Source organism: Neovison vison, chromosome 9 (genome assembly GCF_020171115.1).
Source record: "Neovison vison isolate M4711 chromosome 9, ASM_NN_V1, whole genome shotgun sequence".
NCBI lineage: Eukaryota > Metazoa > Chordata > Mammalia > Carnivora > Mustelidae > Neogale > Neogale vison.
In genome coordinates this window covers 37,301,821-37,321,946 of record NC_058099.1, presented here as the reverse complement: position 1 = coordinate 37,321,946, position 20,126 = coordinate 37,301,821, and the positions used below count along the sequence as shown (strand labels likewise).

Genomic DNA, 20,126 nt, shown 5'->3' with positions numbered 1-20,126 from the left:
CCACCTCTCTTTCTGCCTGCCTCTCTGCCTACTTGTGATCTCTGTCTGTCAAATAAATAAATAAAATCTAAAAAATAAAATAAAATAATCCGGAGAGGGGCACCTGGGTGGCTCAGTGGGTTGAGGCCTCTGCTTTCGGCTAGGTCATGGTCCCAGGGTCCTGGGATCAAGCTCTGCATCCCGCCCCCCGCTCAGCAGGGAGCCCGCTTCCTCCTCTCTCTCTGCCTGCTTCTCTGCCTGCTTGTGATCTCTGTCAAGTGAATAAATAAAATCTTTAAAAAAAAAAAAAAAATCATCTGCAGGGGCACATGGTGCGTGGCTCAGTTGGTTAAGCCACTGCCTTCAGCTCAGGTCATGATTCCAGGGTCCTGGGATCGAGCCCTGCATCGGGCTCCCTGCTCAGCAGAGAGCTTCCTTCTTTCTCTCCCTCTGCCTGCCACTCTGCTTACTTGTGCTCTCTGTCAAATAATAAAATCTTTAAATAAAAAAAATAAAATCATCTACAGTAGGGCACCTATGTGGCTAAGTTAAGCATCTGACTCTTAATTTCTGCTTGGGTTGTGATTTCAGGGTCATGACACTGAGCCCACTGTGGGCCTCCACACAAAGCATGGAGTCTGCTTGAGATTCACTCACTTTCTCCCTCCCTCCCCCTGCTCATGTTAAAAAAATTCATTCATTCCTTCCTTTTAAAAAATAAAAATTAAATAAACAAAATCATCCTTGGACACCTGGGTGGCTTAGTCAGTTAAGCGTCTGCCTCCCGCTCAGGTAATGATCCCGGGGTCCAGGGATATAGTACCAGCTCCATGCTCAGCTGGGGAGGCTGCCTCTCCTTCTGCTTGTGTTCTCTGACAAATAAATAAAATCTTTTAAAAAAATAAAATGAAATGAAATCACTGCATTATTTTTAACTCATTCATGGGTTTTATTTGGGGTGAGAGAGGCTTTCCACCAAGCCCTTGAGTAGTTTAAGCCCTCAAACCTTGATCTTCAGCAGTCTGCATAATGACTTCTAGGCTAGAGACAACCTTACCCACCTGCCAGCATCTACTTATGTCAGCATGCATTTTACCAGGGAGGGAGGGAGGAAAGGAAGGAAAGAAGAGTGCCTACTTCCAAAGTATTAACAAAAAAGTGGTAATAAATTGCCAGGTCAATGTTCACATCTCTAATTCTCCTGTCCCTAATCCTACTTTAATGTGGCTTTTCCCCAACCATACTCAGTTGCATCAGTCCCACCTATCCTCTCTGGAGAGAACCAAGTGAAGTCTCAAAAGAGTCATTAGAACAGGATAGACTTAATACCAACAGCAGTTTAGATGTAATAAAAACAGACATGTTTTTGTTTTTTATTTTTAGTAGGCTTCATGGCCAATGTGTAGCTTGAACTCATATGCTCTACCATTTGAGCCAACCAGGCGCCCAAAGACAGATGTTTTTGTAAATTTTTTGTCTTCACACTCTCAGTCCCACTCCATCCCAACCCTCCAACTTCACATCCATCAAAGCAAGATTAACTTCTCACTAGTGGCTCTGTCCCAAGGCCTTCTGAGGGAAAAGGAATGCAGGGTAGATGCCTTCTCCTTTTGGCTTATCTCATCTTCGTAAAACCCAATCAAAAGGGAAAGAAAGGTGTCAAATCATGGGCTAACTGACCTCGCCGTCCTTCAGAGGCAAGTATTTCTTTTAATCAAGTTATACTGACCACTACTAGTAACAAAAATCAAGCATTTTATTCTTGATACTCTAAGCCAAAACATCACCCAAACCAAAATGTCAGTTTAACTCATTTCTTACTTTCCAGCGCAGAAAAGCCAAAACAATGGTCAATGAAGGAAAAGCTCCGAAACCCAAGCTGTGAAAAGAACATCAAGAAATCCCATATATAGGGGCGCCTGGGTGGCTCAGGGGTTTAAGCCTCTGCCTTCAGCTTAGGTCATGATCTCAGGGACCTGGGATCGAGCCTCGCATCGGGCTCTCTGCTCGGCGAGGAGCCTGCTTCCCTCTCTCTCTCTCTGCCTGCCTCTCTGTCTACTCGTGATCTCTCTCAGTCAAATAAATAAATAAAATATTTAAAAAAATAAAAAAAGTGGAACCATAAAGTTTCAGAGTAAACCACATTTAAAAGAAAGAAAGAAAGAAAGAAATCCCATATATAACAACACTCAAAAATGTCACCTTCTTCAATTCATAATCACTTGAAAGTTCTAGTTCATACCTCACATTAATTTATTGTTTTGGTTTTGGATAAAGTGGCATCTCTACTAACCATTCTCATATAGTAAATTAGGTATTACTGCTAAAAATTATTATATCCCAACCATACTTTCACAGGAGACAAAACTTTACAAATCTCCAATTCTTAACTGAAGACAGATAAGCAAGAATGATTTCAAGTTATTCTCATTTTTCACATCTATGCATGAACCAAACATTTGACAATTGTGGGGCACCTGGATGGCTCAGTGGGTTAAGGCCTCTGCCCTTCAGCTCTGGTCATCTCTCTCTGCCTACTTGTGATCTCTGTCAAATAAATAAATAAAATCTTTAAAAAAAAAAAAAAAAGATTTTCTTTATTTGACAGAGAGCATAGGCAGGGGAACAAGCAGGCAGAGGAAGAGGGAAAAGCAGACTTCCCGCTGAGCAGAAGAGCCCGATGTGGGGCTCATTACCAGGACTCTGGGACCATAACCTCAGCTGAAGGTAGATGTTAACTGACCACCCCCATGCTTTTTTTTTTAAACAAACAACTCAAGACTATATTCTGGATTCATGAGGAAGGTTGGAGAACTGTAATGAAAAACTGTGGGTCTGAAGTACTTAAAAATCAGTATTTATAGTTTTGGCTTAAAGTAATGGCTACAAATTATAGCTGCTTTGGAATGGTTTGATAATGGGTATACTGAACTTCTATAAATCAGTTGTGAGATAATTTGTATTTATAACAATTGTCAAATTTTTTTTTTACTTTTTTTTTTTAATTTTTTTTTTTTTTATTTTATTTACTTGAGAGAGAGAGACAGTGAGAGAGAGAATGAGCGAGGAGAAGGTCAGAGAGCAAAGCAGACTCCCCATGGAGCTGGGAGCCTGATGTGGGACTCGATCCCGGGACTCCAGGATCACGCCCTGAGCCGGAGGCAGTCGTTTTAACCAACTGCGTTTTTTTTTACTTTTTAATTTTTTAAAGATTTTATTCATTTATTTGACAGGAAGAGATCCCAAGTAGACAGAAACGCAGGCAGAGACAGAGAGGTGGAAGCAGGCTCCTGCCGAACAGAAAGCCTGACGTGGGACTCGATCCCAGGACCCCGAGATCATGACCTGAGCCGAAGGCAGCAGCTTAACCCACTGAGCCACCCAGGCACCCCTAAATAAAATCTTTTTATAAATAAACAAATAGGGGCGCCTGGGTGGCTCAGTGGGTTAAGCTGCTGCCTTCGGCACAGGTCATGATCCCAGGGTCCTGGGATCGAGCCCCGCATCGGGTTCTCTGCTCAGCCGGGAGCCTGCTTCCTTCTCTCTCTCTCTGCCTGCCTCTCTGCCTGCTTGTGATCTCTGTCAAATAAATAAATAAAATCTTTTTAAAAAAAATAAAATAAACAAATAAATAAAATGTATTTTTTATTCTCATGGCAACTTTATTACCATTTCACTCACCCAAAAAGCAACTTTAAAAATGTCAGTTACCTGAATGTATCTATCAAAACATAGTCATGCAATCCATTCAAATGTTAACACACTTGTCACTTACACACCAGGCTCAATTTTCATTCAAATACCAAATACAAAAATCCTTAATAAGGAAATCTCCCACCACTATTGAGAAATATTCCTTATCCTTTTCCTTCTCACAAGTATGTGTTTAAAAACCTGCTTAACTATTCTCTACATCCACATTAATCTCAAAAACAAAAGTTGACCATCCAAGCACTCTGGGAAACCACATGTTCTATCTTGTAAGCAATGACTATTTAAGCTGAGTATCTCAAAAAGATTACACTGCCTCCAATTCCTCACTAAACATCTCTCTTTGAGTCTGGTTTCCCTCAACCTTACCCTGCTATTCCCTTCCTTAGATTTCTCAGACACAACGCCCGGTTCTCTTTTTTCCCCAAATCCTCAACCACATTATATCCTTCTCCCAGCCCTTTTTTTTTTTAATAAAGATTTTTATTTATTTGACAGACAGAGATCACAAGTAGGCAGAGAGGCAGGCAGAGAGAGAGGAAGGGAAGCAGGCTCCCCGCTGAGCAGAGAGCCCAATGTGGGGCTCAATCCCAGGACCCTGAGACCATGACTCGAGCCGAAGGAAGAGTCTTTAACCCACGGAGCCACCCAGGCACCCCCCAGCCCTGACTTCTAAAACTGTTCAATTATTGAGCACATTCTCCCTTCCCACAGAAATTCTATGTTCTGGCATCAATAATTACCTACAACTTCAAAGCTAAAGTGAAAGACCCTGTGTTTCTCCAAAGATTTAGCACACATCTAACTGCCTACTAGGTATCTAAACCCATTATGGAATTCATCCAAAAGCACCTCATTTGAAGACTTAGCAAAATTTTCCAAGTGACCAGTATTTTTTGGTGTTCCAGAGCTTAAAACTGTTAAATCATTCTTTTACTGCCACCATTTCTTCTCAAACCCACTTAAGTCACAAAAGATACAAGACCTTCGGGCACGTGGGCAGCTCAGTTGGCTGGGGGTCTGCCTTCAGCTCAGGTCATGATCCTAGGATCCTGGGACTGAGCCCCAGATCCTGGGACTGAGCCCCACACTGCGCTCCCTGCTCAGCAGGGAGTCTGCTTCTCCCTCTGCTGCTCCCCCAGCTGTGCACACGCTCACTCACGCTCTGTTAAATTAAAAAAAAAAGTTTTAGGGACACCTGGGTGGCTCAGCTAGCTGCCTTTGGCTCAGGTCTGGATCCCAAGGTCCTGGGATCGAGTCCCACATGGAGCGCCCTGCTACACAGGGAGCCTGCTTCCCCCTCTGCTTGATGCTCCCCCTGCTTGTGCTTCACCTCCGTCTCTCCCTCTCTGACAAAAATTTTTTTAAAGATTTTATTTATTTGACAGTCTGACAAATTTTTTAAAAGTTTTAAGACCTTATATCTATGTCTTCCTTTACAATTCTGTCAGTGTTCAGGAACATGCCTGAATTATGTATCAGTGTATTTAAAGCCACCTTGTCTCCTAAGAATAAGTCATGCAGCCCTTGTCCAGTACTACTTTTGATAAGCCAGTGTCACATATATAACCCAGCAATTATAAGGTAACTTTATCAGTTATTTATCAGTAATTGCCCCCTCTCTGGTTCAAGGAAACTTCATATACTTGTCAGAACTATCTTTTTTTTTTTTTTTTTTAAAGATTTTATTTATTTATTTGACAGAGAGAGATCACAAGTAGGCAGAGAGGCAGGCAGAGAGAGAGGAGGAAGCAGGCTCCCTGCCAAGCAGAGAGCCCGATGCGGGACTCGATCCCAGGACCCCGAGATCATGACCTGAGCCGAAGGCAGCGGCTTAACCCACTGAGCCACCCAGGCGCCCTGTCAGAACTATCTTAATTGTGAAACTGTTAGAAAGTGACCTGTTTAATCTTCTAGAACACTGCAAAAACTCATCATCTGTTTACAAAACAACTCCTCGATAAAATACAAACTCTTGGAGCACGTGGGTGGCTCAGACGGTTAAGCACTTGCCTTCAGCTTAGGTCATGATCTCCAGGTCCTGGGCTTGAATTCCATTAAGACTCCCCACCTCAGCAGGGAGTCTGCTTCTCCCTCTCTCTGCTCTCCCTCCACCATGCTATCTCAATCTCAAATGAATAAATAAAATCTTACAACAGGGGCGCCTGGGTGTCTCAGTGGATTAAAGCCTCTGCCTTCAGCTCAGGTCATGGTCTCAGGGACCTGGGATCCAGCCCCACATCAGGCTCTCTGCTCAGCGGGCAGCCTGCTTCCTCCTCCCTCTCTGCCTGCCTCTCTGCCTGCTTGTGATCTCTGTCTGTCAAATAAATAAATAAAATCTTTTAAAAAAATAAAATAAAATCTTACAAACAAAAACACATAAAAACCTCTTTATTCTTTTCTGATTCCTATACTTCAGTCAAATTAGTATTGCTATCCTCCCAAATTGCTCCTATTTTTTGGCCCTCCACCTTCCACAGGCATGTTTTCTCAACAGCATACTGAACATACCCCATTTTCTTATATTCTGTCCCTTAACATAAACAGCAATTACTCTCTACTTGATGTCCATAACTCCATGGCATTTTAGGGCATTTTGGGCCCTACTTAACAGCAGCTTGAGTCCTCAAGTGTAATTTTCATATAATTTTACACCTTTCCTCTGACTCGGTTCTCACAGTGTGTTATCAATTGCCACTTTTCAGTGTTGTGTGCCTGACCTCCTCACAGAATGCACCTAAACTGGCAAAGGGCTTAGAGATCAGCTCACCATGCCCATTAAAACAGCTAGTAAAATCAGAGTGAATAACCAAAGCAGAGGTAGCATTTCTTTTAAATCACAGAAATCAAGTCCAACTAAATGCCTGACTAAACTCCAACATATAAAATAGGTAAAAGCAGGGCTCCTGGCTGGCTCAGTTAAGTAGAGTATGTAACTTTTGATCTTGAGGTCCTAAATTCAAGGCCTATGCTGGATGGAGAGCTTACATAATTAGATAAACAGATAAAAATGCATAGAAGTGAAGTGGTGCCAAGTGTAACCAGGCACTGGGGCTCAAGGGTGCCACCTGCATCTCCATCCCATCATTTTCCATCCAGCGCCAACGCCCAGGTTTATGTACCACAAATGTGGACATTGTTTTACTTATCATCCAGCACTTGGCTATATTCCCAGAGAGTAGTATTTCAGACAGGTAAAGTAGTACAGTTTTGTGATTAAGAACAAAGTTCTGGAAGGGGGATGAAGAACAAAGCTTTGGAAGTCACAAAGGCCTGCATTCTACAAATTACTAGATTAGGTAACCCTGATCAAGCGCATTACTCTCTCAAGCCTGGGAGGAGCACTAAACAGAATAAGGTACCTCAAATGCTTAGTCTAGGTCTTAATAGCTACCATAAATACCAGTGACTATAGTATTAATGTTCACTGACCACATTTGTTTCTGCCAATTTAATCTCAAAATACTGCCTGTTTATTCAAACAATTTAAGTAACTTTACTGAGGTATAGAAAATACATAAAGCTCACCCTTGTTAAGTGTAAAATTCAGGTGTTTTTTTTTTTTTAAAGATTTTATTTATTTATTTGACAGAGAGAGATCACAAGTAGGCAGAGAAGCAGGCAGAGAGAGAGAGAGGAGGAAGCAGGCTCCCTGCTGAGCAGAGAGCCCGATGTGGGACTCGATCCCAGGATCCCGAGATCATGACCTGAGCTGAAGGCAGCGGCTTAACCCACTGAGCCACCCAGGTGCCCCTCAGGTGTTTTTTTTTTTTAAGTTTTACTTATTTCCTCAACAAAGAGAGAGAGTGCACAAGCAGGGGGAGCCTCAAGCAGAGGGAGAGGAAAAAGCAGGCTCTCCACTGAGAAAAGAGCCTGATGCTGGACTTGATTCCAGAACCCTGGGATCATGACCTGAGCCAAAAACTGACACTTAACTGACAGAGCTACACGGGCACGCCAAATTCAATGATTTTCAGTACTTACCAATTATACAAGTATCAGCAAAGGCCAACTACACTCCAATAAAATCCTTTGTGACACTGGTCATTTCTTTGTCCCACAGATGACTCGACTGTCAGAGTATATAAACTGTTTCATGTTAAGCTAGCTATGTCCCATTACAGCTGGAATCTTTTGATATTAAAACAATTAAATAGGGGCGCCTGGGTGGCTCAGTGGGTTAAAGCCTCTGCCTTCGGCTCAGGTCATGATCCCAGGGCCCTGGGATCGAGCCCCGCATCAGGCTCTCTGCTCAGGGGGAGCCTGCTTCCTCCTCTCTCTCTCTGCCTGCCTCTCCGCCTACTTGTGATTTCTGTCTGTCAAATAAATAAATAAAATCTTTAAAAAAAAAACAAAAACACAATTAAATAGAGTGCCTCGTTGGTTTAGTCATTTAAGCATCTGCCTTGGGCTCAGGGCATGATCTCCCAGTCCTGGGATCCAGGCCTGCGTTGGGCTCTCTGCTTGGCGGGGAGTATGCATCTCCCCCTCTCATTCTCCATGTTCTCCCTCTCTCTCAAATAAACAAAATAATTTTAAAAATGAAGAACAATTACATAGCACAGACTGTCTTTAAAAAAAAAAAAACAAACCACAACCTCTTCTGTGGTAATAAAATAGTGAAAGGCCTATATTAACAATGTTTATTCTTGTAATCACCATCGAGACTGTTCCATAATATATAGAGGTATTTTCCCACCATTACCTTAGCAATCCCAATCAAAAGAAATTAAAAAGATACTAAATAAAGTGAAGTACCACAGCTAAGAATTTAAGATCTGGTCTCCAGCAATTTGAAGAAGGATTTCACCACAAAACTTCTAATCAAAATGAAATGAGCCCCTGATTGGGGAAAAATTGACACATTCAACAAGTTACTACTAAAAGCTGACCCAAAGAAAATAATGTGAGTAAACTTACAATAAGACTAACTTTGGGGGGCGCCTGGGTAGCTCAGTGGTTTAAAGCCTCTGCCTTCAGCTCAGGTCATGATCCCAGGGTCCTGGGATAGAGCCCCACATCGGGCTCTCTGCTCAGCGGAGAGCCTGCTTCCTCCTCTCTCTCTGCCTGCCTCTCTGCCTACTTGTGATCTCTGTCTGTCAAATAAATAAATAAAATCTTTAAAAAAAAAAAAAAAAAGTAACTTTGGGATACCTGCCTGGCTTAGAGAAGTATGCGACTCTTGATCTTGGTCATAAGTTCAAGCCCTATGCCGGGAACAGACCTCACTTGGAAGTAAATAAACAGAACAGAGTACTTAGTTTCTGGCTGGCTCAGTCTGTACATGTGACTCTTGATCTTAAGGTTGTGAATTCAAACCCAATGTTGGGTGTAGAAATTAACTTAAAATTTAAAAAAAAAAAATCTCTAAAAAAATAAATAATAGGGGCGCCTGGATGGCTCAATGGGTTAAAGCCTCTGCCTTTGGCTAAGGTCATGATCCCAGGGTCCTGGGGCTGAGCCCCGCATTGGGGGTGGGGGGGTCTCTGCTCAGTGGGGAGCCTGCTTCCTCCTCTCTCTCTCTCTGCCTGCCTCTCTGCCTACTTGTGATCTCTGTCAAATAAGTAAATAAAATCTTTAAAAATAATAATAATAAATTTTATAAATAAATAAATAATAGGGGAGTCAGGTGGCTCTGCCTTACGCTCAGGTCATGAACCCAGGGCACTGGGATCCGCAGGGGCCCTGCTTCCCTTCTTCTCTCTCTCTGCCTGCCTCTCTGCCTACTTGTGATCTGTCAGATGAATAAATAAAATATTTAAAAATAAGTAGATAGACAGATAGATAGATGGATGGATGAATGATAAGGGCACCTGGGTGCCTCAGTTGGTTAAGCAGTTGCCTTCAGCTCGTCATGATCTCAGGGTCCTGCAATCAAGGCCCATGTCAGGCTCCCCGCCCAGAGAGTCATCTATTCCTTCCTCCTCTGTTCCTCCCCATGCTCATGCACTCTCTCAAGTAAAAAAAAATCTCTCAATAAATAAATAAGTATTATAACAGTTTTTTTCACTAGCTGCTACAACTAAACTACCAATCATGGCCAAACAGAAGATACAATACAGTAATCAAAATAACAACAAATTCTAATAAAACTGACCTATGGATACAAAATTCCAGGGTTTGTTGTTTTTTTTTCTTTTCTTTTCTTTTCTTTTTTAAAGGAAGCTCCACTCCCAGCATGGAGCCCAATGAGGGGCTTGAACACACAACGCTGAGATCAAGACCTGAGATGAAATCAACAGAGGGATGCTTAACTGACCAAGCCACCCAAGTGCTGCTTTTTCTTTATTTTTCAAAGATTTTCTTTTTTTTTTTTTAAGATTTTATTTTATTTATTTTAGAGCAAGCCTGGGGGTGGGGGGAGGAACAGAGTTGGAAAGAGAGGGAGAAAATCTGGAGCAGACCTCATTCTGAGCACAGAGAGACCCGATACAGGGCTTGATCTCCAGACCCTGAGAACACGATGTGAGCTAAAACCAAGAGTCAGATACTTCATCAACTGCACCACCAAGGTACATTTCAAAATTTTATTTTTAAGTAATCTCTACACCCAGCCTGGGGCTCCAAGTCACAACCCCGAGATCAAGAGTCAAACGCTTCACTAAGCCAGCCAAGCTCTCCTAAAATTCAAAGTGTTTCAACAAAAGAAACAATTATAACTTCCCATCAGAAGGTAAGAACCTAGAGAACAGGGACAGTGCTCAATCAGTAGCACTTAACAGTTGCTGCCAAGTCACATTAAAGCTTTGTTCAGGTGAACACCTATATAGGACCAAATATGTGGAACTCTTTATCAACACACTCTTGAGAAATAAGTACTAATGTCTAAGGTATTCATTGTATGCATGAATTAAACTTCTTCCCTAGGCTTCTAGAATGATATCAATTATGTACACCCTCAAGAGAACTGAAAAAAATCATCAATTTTCTGTGTTCTGTAGTTAAGATGAAGACCCTGTACAACACAGCTTGGGATCACCTAATCAAGTTATACATACTACAAACACAACCCAAAAGCTCCAGTCCCAGTTACACAGTCTTAAGAAATCAGTTTGTTCTGGGGGGAGGGTGAGGTTGTACAAATGTTCACAAAGAGGGTGCCTGGGTGGCTCAGTGGGTTAAGCCGCTGCCTTCCACTCAGGTCATGATCCCAGGGTCCTGGGATCGAGGCCCGCATCGGGCTCTCTGCTCAGCAGGAAGCCTGCTTCCCTCTCTCTCTCTGCCTGCCTCTCCATCTACTTGTGATTTCTCTCTGTCAAATAAATAAAAATAAAATCTTTAAAAAAAAAAAAATGTTCACAAAGAGACAAGTAAAAATTTCTAATCAGAAGAAACTGGAAATGACACAAACATCAATCACAACAGAGTAAGATGTAACATATCCTTACAATGGAGTACCACACTACTCAAAATGACTGACAGAATCAACATGAATGAATCTAAAACCTTTAAGAGTCAAAGAAGTATTAAAAAAAAAATTCCATTTAAAACAAGATTGAGGGGGGCCTGGCTGACTCAGCTGGTAGAACATGGGGCTCTAGATCTCACGGTTTGAGTTTGAACCCCACATTGTGAGTAGAGTTTACTTTGAATGAATAATTTAAGACTGAAAATGGCAGTATTAAACTATGTACTATTTATGGAATAAAAATTCTAAAAAATGGGGGCACCTGGGTGGCTCAGTGGGTTAAAGCATCTGTGCTCAGCTCAGGTCATGATCCCAGGGTCCTGGGATCGAGCCCCGAATCGGGCTCTCTGCTCAGCGGGGAGCCTGCTTCGCCATCTCTCTCTGCCTGCTTCTCTGCCTACTTGTGTTCTCTGTCTGTCAAATAAATAAAATCTTTAAAAAAAAAAAATTCTAAAAAATGTTTTAAAAAAAAGACTTTTTTTTCTTTTTTTTTTTTTTTTAAGATTTTACTTGAAAGATGGGCACCTGGCTGAGCTGTTAGGCATCTGCCTTGGCCCGGGTCATAATACCAGGGTCCTGGGATCGAAACCCTCATCAGACTCCCTGCTCTGCGGGGAGCCTGCTTCTCCCTCTCCCACTCCCCCTGCTTGTGTTCCCTCTCTCGCTGTGTCTCTCCGTCAAATAAATAAATAAAATCTTAAAAAAAAAAAAAAAAAAGAGGAAGATTTTCCTTGAAAGAGACAGAACATGGGGCACCTGGGTGGCTCAGTGGGTTAAAGCCTCTGCCTTCGGCTCAAGTCACGATCCCAGGGTCCTGGGATCAAGCCCCACATCGGGCTCTCTGCTCAGCAGGGAGTCTGCTTCCCTTCCTCTCTCTCTGCCTGCCTCGCTGCCTACTTGTGATCTCTCTCTGTCAAATAAATAAACAAAATATTAAAAAAAAAAAAAAAAAGAAAGAAAGAAAGAAAGAGAGAGACACAGCACAAGCAGGGAGAGCAAAAGGTAGGGAGAGGAAGAACCAGCCTCCCCACTGAGCAGGGAGCCCCCATGCGGGGCTGGATCCCTGGACCCTGGGATCTGAGCTGAAGGCAGACGCCAAACCAACTGAGCCACCCAGGTGTTCCCCCGCCCCAGTAATAATAATACTCTACTTCTTGGCTAGTCATTTTATTCTTGTTTTTGAAAACTCTACGTGTTTTTATTCCTCATACATCGTTTTTGGTACGTATTCTCTATTTCTCAATAAAAATCATTAAGTATAAAAGTATTATTATATTTTCTTAAAATATACACTTTACATAAAGAAAAAAACAGATTTCTGGGGTGCCTGGGTGGCATCTCAACTCTTTGTTTCAGCTAGGGTCATGTCTCAAGGTCATGGGATGGAGCACAGTCGGACTCTGTGGCACGTGCTTGGGATTCTCTCTTCCACCTCCTACCCCTCCCCTCCCTCATTCACATTCTCTCTCTCTCTCTCTCTCTAAAACAAGCAAATCTTTAAAAAAAAAAAAGAAAAGAAAAGAAAGAAAGAAAGGGTTTCAGGGGCGCCTGCATAGCTCAGTTAGTTAGCTGTCTGCCTTTGGCTCAGGTTGTGATCTCAAAGTCCTGGGATCAAGCCCACATTGGGCTCCCTGCTAAGCACAGTGTCTGCTTCTCCCTCTCCCTCCCCCCTTCTCCTGCTCTCTCTCTCTCTCAGATTAATAAAATCTTTTAAAAAATTAAAAATTAAAAAAGAATTTCTACTAAAATGTTAAACCATGATTAAGTCATTTTTATCTTCTGGTTTTCTCAGATTTTCTAAAATGTATTTTCTTAGGTAAAATAGTACCAGACAGCCTGACCCTAAAAACTTCCATAAGATGGAAATTTCAAAAGAGGAGGAACAAACTGATTTGGTCTAAAAACAATGTAACAGAATGCCTGTCAATAAATCCTAAAGCCAGTCTTTTTTTTTCTCCCTACACCCTACTTAAGCTAAACCTGTTTGTTTGTTTGTTTGTTTGTTAAGCCCACTTATTCTCTTGCTTAAGGATTTGAAAATACCAAACACTGTTAGCAAATTAAAGATCGCACCCTTCAAAGAGCACATGTTCCAGCTAGACAGACACACAACACAGACAGCACTATGCACCTTGCCCAAGCCCATGAAAATAGGTTACAAAGATATTTTAGGTTTTCATCTGCCTGCCTGGACAGCAGCATGTTACGTGGCAAGTACTGTCAGAAGGTCCTCAGTTGAGACTGAGTGTTGAGAGTTTTTTTTGTATGGGGATGAAAGGGAAGAAGGAAGCAAAAAAATAAAATGGAGAGAAAATAAAGGGAAGAGAAATAAAAATTTAAAAAAGAAAGGGAGGGAGCGAATGGAGAGAAAGAAGACAGAGAGGGAGAAAAACACCATTAACAAGAAGCAATTCTGAGCTCCTAAAAGTTCTCACATATAATATCTAGGAGTGACCTGGTAAGATTGAGATTATATGTAAAAAATTTTGAGTAATGTTCTCAGTATTACTGGACTGTGGACACACCATGTAACTTTATTCTTTTTAAAGATTTATTTATTTGAGGGGCACCTGGGTGGCTCAGTGGGTTAAGCCCCTGCCTTCAGCTCAGGGTCCTGGGATTGAGCCCGGCATGGGGGGGGGGGGTCCCTGCTCAGCAGGGAGCCTACTTGCCCCCCTCTCTCCACCTGCCCCTCTGCCTACTTGTGATCTCTGTCAAATAAATAAATAAAATTTAAAAAAAAACACGATGTATTTATTTGAGAAAGAGAGGGAGAGAAAGCGTGCACACATGTGCTGTGCAAGCAGTAGGGGCAGGGGAGAAGGGCAGATGGAGAATATATTCAAGCAGTCTCCCCACTGAGCATAGAGCTAGAAACAGGATCTCTAATCCCTTGCCCCATGAGAACACAACCTGAGCCAAAACCAAGAGCTGGATGCTCAACAGACTGAGCCACCCACGTGCCCCCATACACTGTAACTTGAAAGTTCCTATGTGACATCTTTTTTTTTTTTTTAAGATTTTATTTATTTATCAGAGAGAGAGAGGGGGAGAGAGCGAGCACAGGCAGACAGAATGGCAGGCAGAGGCAGAGGGAGAAGCAGGCTCCCTGCCGAGCAAGGAGCCTGATGTGGGACTCGATCCCAGGACGCTGGGATCATGACCTGAGCCGAAGGCAGCTGCTTAACCAACTGAGCCACCCAGGCGTCACAGGAGGGGGAAGCAGGCTCCATGCTGAGCAGACAGCCCAATATGGGGCTCGATCTCAGGACCCTGAGATCATGACCTGAGCCAAAGGCAGAGGCTTAACCCACTGAGCCACGCAGGTGCCCCCCATGTGACATCTTAGTTAAAAACAGATTAATAGGGCACCAGGGTGGCTCAGTGGGTTAAGCCGCTGCCTTTGGCTCAGGTCATGATCTCAGGGTCCTGGGATGAGTCCCACATCGGGCTCTCTGCTCAGCAGGGAGCCCCCTTCCCTTCCTTTCTCTCTGCCTGCCTCTCTGCCTACTTGTGATCTCTCTCTGTCAAATAAATAAATAAAATCTTAAAAAAAAAAAAAGATTAATAATAACAACTGTTAATAGTAAGAAACAAGGCTGCAGCAACAGTAACTTGGAACTAAATCCAAATGAAAGTCTCTCCTCTATAAATCTGAAAATCTTCTCATAAAATGTTATATTTTAGACCCATTCAAATACGTTCTATTGCTTTCAGAGTTCCAAATGAAGAAAAACAAGCCACACATTCCTAACAACTTTTCTAAGAACTCTACATAGTCTTAAATGAAACATCTACTCCTTTAAGCCCCACTTCATAAATTCCAAATAGATACTAAGTTCCAATTCAACTGATTTTATCACCCAGTATGAAAGTGAGTTATCCAGGGGCACCTGGATGGTTCAGTCGTTTAAGGGCCTCCCTTCAGCTCAGGTCATGATCCCAGGGTCCTGGGATGGAGTCCTCCATTGGGCTCCCTTGTGGGGGTGTGGGGGGGGGGTGTTGCTTCTCCCTCTCCCACTCCCCCTGTTTGCGTTCCCTCTCTTGCTGTCTCTGTCAAATAAATAAATCTTAAAAAAAAAAAAAAAAGGAAAGAAAATGAGTTATCTGAAAATTAAAACTCACTCTAGCATACATGCCATGTCAGCAACAAATTCACAAACCTGGTCTTCAAAAATCCATGACAAAAAAAATTTTATCCCAAATAAATTACCTTTTTCCCCCCAACATTTTTTATTTTGGGGATGCCTGGATGGCTAGGTCAGTTAAGCATCTGCCTTTGGCTCAGGTATGATCCCAAGGTTGAGATCAAACCCCACAACAGGCTCTGTGCTCAGCCCTAAATCAGCTTGAGATTCTCTCCACCCCTGCCCCTCCCCTCACTCACACCCTCTCTCTCTAAATATTAAAAACATATATTTTTTTTTTAAGTTTTATTTTTAAAAATTAAAAACAGCAGCAGCAACAACACCCAAACCTGATTAATTTCGTTCTTGGGCTTTAAAAAAAAAAAAAAAAGGATTCCACTCCTAAATATTTGAGTCGGGCCAAAATTATTTCAGAACTAACCCCAGGCTTGATATTCCCTCTAAGTCTTCCCTCTCTTTGCCTTCCTTTAAGTCATATCTTCACTCTCCTACAGGTTGGGGAGCAGGGAGGGAGTTAACACCTATCAGTGATCGACCACCTTACCAGTCAACACAACTAGTGCCCTACACGCCACACTCCCATTTACTCGAATTAATGAAGAGCCAACTAATGATCTCATAGGATTAATAAACAAAATAAGATGTAAGAAAGAGCAACTTCACAATCTGTGAATTCGTGTAGACTCCTTTTGAGCAGACATTCCTCAAACCTCTTCAACAGGCTTACACCAAAACCAAAAAAAAGTAGGGCACCTGGGTGGCTCAGTTGGTTAAGCGACTGCCTTCAGCTCAGGTAATAATCCTGGAATCTCAGGATCGAGTCCCACAGCAGGCTCCCAGCTCCACAGGGAGCCTGCTTCTCCCTCTGACCCTCCTTCTCATGCTCTCTTTCTCTCAAGTAAATAAAATCTTTAAGGAAAAAAAAAAAAAAGTGGGGCGCCTGGGTGGCTCAGTGGGTTAAGCCGCTGCCTTCGGCTCAGGTCATGATCTCGGGGTCCCGGGATCGAGTCCCGCATCGGGCTCTCTGCTCGGCAGGGAGCCTGCTTCCTCCTCTCTCTCTCTCTGCCTGCCTCTCTGCCTACTCGTGATCTGTCTCGATGTCTGTCAAATAAATAAATAAAATCTTTAAAAAAAAAAAGTGTCTTATAACAACACCACATCTTAAGTCCCACCATGTGGGACTCGATCCCAAGACCCTGAGATCACGACCAGAGCCGAAGGCAGCAGCCCAACCCACTGAGCCACCCAGGCACCTCAAGTCACCATTTTTTAAAAAAGGATTCGGGGGTGCCTGGGTGGCTCAGTGGACTAAAGCCTCTGCGTTCGGCTCAGATCATGATCCCAGCATCCTGAGCCCCCGCATCCCCGCATCCAGCTCTCAGCTCAGCAGGAAGCCTGCTTCCTCCCTCTCTGCCTGCTTCTCTGCCTACCTGTGATCTGTCAAATAAATAAAATTTTTTAAAAAATAAAAATAAATAAAAATTTTTAAAAAAGGGGACGCCTGGGTGGCTCAGTTGGTTAAGCAGCTGCCTTCGGCTCAGGTCATGATCCCAGCGTCCTGGGATCGAGTCCCACATGGGGCTCCTTGCTCAGCAGGAAGCCTGCTTCTCCCTCTGCCTCTGCCTGCCATTCTGTCTGCCTGTGCTTGCTCTCCCCCGCCCCCGATAAATAAATTTAAAAAAAAAATCTTTAAAAAAAAATTTTTTTTAAAAGGGATTCGGGACCTGAGGCACCTGGGTGGCTCAGTAGTTTAAGCATACAACTCTTCATTTCAGCTCAGGTCATGATCTCAGGGTTGTGGGATCAAACGGCGGGTGCGGATCCACACTCAGCAGCAGTCTTCTAATTCCTTTCCTTCTGCTCCTCCCTCCCATCTCATCCCGTCCTCCTCCGCATGCACACAGTCAAGCTCTAGAAATACATAAAATCCTTACAAAAATAAAATAAAAAGTACTGGAGAATCAATACTTCAAGACTTAACACTTCCAAAGTGAAGGCTTCACTTCATACCAGTTTAAAACTTCAACACGGGTTTATACTTTCTACATGTAGTGTACTGTTAAAGGAGTAGAGATAGCAACCAGTTCCTTCCCATGAAAACACAAGGGCCTACTGAAATTTATCATTCTTCTTCATGTTCTACCATTTCTCCCTAAACAATAAAAGTCACTCGGGCTAATACCAAGAGACACTGTTGGTGAGCACTGCACAGGCTGCCATCAGTTACCAGGAAAGGGAAACGAGGTGTTATTGTTGTTCTAGCCTTGTTCTAAAGGCAGCTCCATGTGACTGCTGCTGGTACAGCCCACATTTAAAGAGAGAGCCTAGAGGAAACCAGAACAGCAGGAAACAGGCAGGAGAGGCAATTATCACAATCCTTTCCCATGGCCTCATTTCCATGCCTCCATTTCCAGCTGTATTTCATACACAACAACAACAACAAAAATAACTCTTTCTCTGAATTGTTTCATTTCTGAGGGTCAGAAGCAACAAGGAAGCAAATGGGAAATCAGAGCTGTGAAAAACTAGCAAGGCAGAGATGGGGGAAATCTCATCACCCATATGAACCAGCCTTAACGAGGAAAAATCACATGGAACATACTGGAGATAAGTAGAAGAGCAATGTGGCAGACTAATCAGTTCTGCCTAAAGATAAGTGTTCACAGCAATAGAAAGATGACAGACCCAGCCAAGGGGCCCTGCAAGTACATAAGAGATACTGGTGGAGGGGCGCCTGGGTGGCTCAGTGGGTTAAGCCGCTGCCTTCGGCTCAGGTCATGATCTCAGGGTCCTGGGATCAAGTCCCGCATCGGGCTCTCTGCTCAGCAGGGAGCCTGCTTCTCTCTCTCTCTCTGCCTGCCTCTCCATCTACTTGTGATTTCTCTCTGTCAAATAAATAAATAAAATCTTTAAAAAAAAAAAAAAAAGAGATACTGGTGGACTATAAAACTCTATGGTCTCCAGAGAGTGAATTTATTCCCTTTCCGGAAACAGTTAAGTACCACGCCAATCTAGGCACCCAATAACGAGGATACAGGAGAACTTAGGTATTAGGTCCATCTTCCTTCCACCTGTATTAGACAAAATGACACTAAAAATTAGGACGTACAATGGATGACAAAAAGTGAGGAATACACTACTGACATAACTCTTGGTTTAAAAAGTATACCATAAACGTTAATTAATAATTAATTAAAAGTATACCATCACTAAAGAGAAAATATAAAAGGCCTGGGTTCACCCAAAAAATTAATTATATGCCCTCTGAATAAAAGATGTTTGGTTGGATACCTTTAAAAGACCATCGAAAGCTCTCAACTGTTAGTGTACAAAAGGGCTAAAGATAATAAGCCTAAATACTAACAGATCATATACCTCAGATATAAGCAGAAACCAATATCCAACAGAGGTGGTGGTGAAGCTACAAGATTATGTCAAACAGGAGGTATCAACTCCTAGAGAGCAAGGATAGGAGACCAGAGTGGCAGCACTTAAGATGCCCTGGCAAAAAAATAAGATTGAAAACCCGAGGGGAAGAGGTGGAAAAGCCAAGTGGGACAGTGATCCAGAGGCAAAGGAAACAGAAATGTAATTTACTAAAGAGAGAATAACGCAGAACTTTGGTTTACAGGGTGCTCTCAAAACTACATTAGAAAACTATGATAAAACCAGACTAGAGGGACCGGGACTGAAGAGAAAAACTAAGCCCCAAGAGTCTTAACACCAAAACCTCCCAGAATGAAAAGGAGTAGAATCTAACTATTCCTCCGGGTAAACCGAGAAAAGCTACAGTGCGCAGAAGTTGGGCTCTAAGACGCCCAGTCCCAAGACTAGCGACAGGCGTGAAAACGTAAAGATGGTCAGGATGGGAAACATCAGCGCAGCGCGGGAGCTCCAGAGGACAGGCAGGCAGGGACAGAGGTGGGAGAGAAAACCACACCCTCTAGGGCAGAAACCCGAAGGGGGGGGAGGGGAAGGCGCCCCCTGGGGTTGGGTGGGGCCAGGCCAACTATGACTGGGGTAGGCAGGAAGAAGCACAGGACGGCCCGCACAGAGAGGAAGGAAGGCGCCCGGGCCTGGGCATACTGGGGACGCATGAAGCTGGCGAGGGACGCTTGGCCCGGTCTTCGGAGTGGGCGCTGGGGCAATATGAAAAGGGTTCGAAGAAAGTAGAGCTGAACCCAGGACTAGAAAACGCACGCTGCCACACTCAGGGCTCTGGAACAGGAAAGGAGAGAGAGGGTGCCAATTACCGCTGCTGTTCTCGCTGGACTCGGGACCAGCCGCCTCCGCCGCCGCCGCTCGTTACCTGCCAATGTGCCTCTTACAAAGCGGCGGCGGCGGCAGAGGCGCCCTGGTTCGTCACGTGACCTCTGCGTCACGCGCGAAGGAGGAGCCAACACGCGACGCTTGTTCCCGGCCCCTCAGCCCGCCCACAGAGCACGTCGCTTCCTCCAGCCTCCCCCACGCCATCTAGAGAGGCCAACAACGCCGAGGTGCGGTTAGGCACCGGAAGGAGCAAATAAGGGAGATCTTATAAAATTTCTCGACTCAGAGTTGTCAAGAGGCTAGTACATACCGCGTCCAGAATGCCCACAACTGCAGCTTGTCGCGCTGTGATGACCTCACAAGGCACCACGAGTCGCTCCCCTGCGGCCGCCTTCCTCTCATCACGTGATGTGGCGCAACCATTCAAAACAGGCCTAGCTCCTCAAACCTTGCGTGGGGGGAAGGGGGAATTCTATCGCCATATGCGAAAGTACCTACCGCCGCAGCCTTTCCCTCGCGGGTTCATAGACCTTGCATTTATGACTTAGTTCCAAGGCAAAGCCGTGAGGAAAAACGGATAGTACTGACTTCTGAGACTAATACCAGTGGAC

At 43.6% G+C, this 20,126-nt stretch overlaps 1 protein-coding gene across 4 annotated transcripts in view; it reads right to left on the bottom strand.

The window, feature by feature from the left end:
- UBAP2 (ubiquitin associated protein 2) overlaps window positions 1-19,912 on the bottom strand; it is a 137,011-nt gene extending 117,099 nt beyond the window's left edge. For 3 of the 4 annotated variants that reach the window (XM_044265503.1, XM_044265509.1, XM_044265506.1), the window contains exon 1: window positions 19,500-19,582. The gene's annotated coding sequence lies outside the window, so the exon portion shown is untranslated. Of the gene's footprint in view, window positions 1-19,499; window positions 19,583-19,825 lie in introns of those variants that run through there. The other variant, XM_044265504.1, reaches the window with a different exon arrangement.
- Window positions 19,913-20,126: the final 214 nt, after the last annotated feature.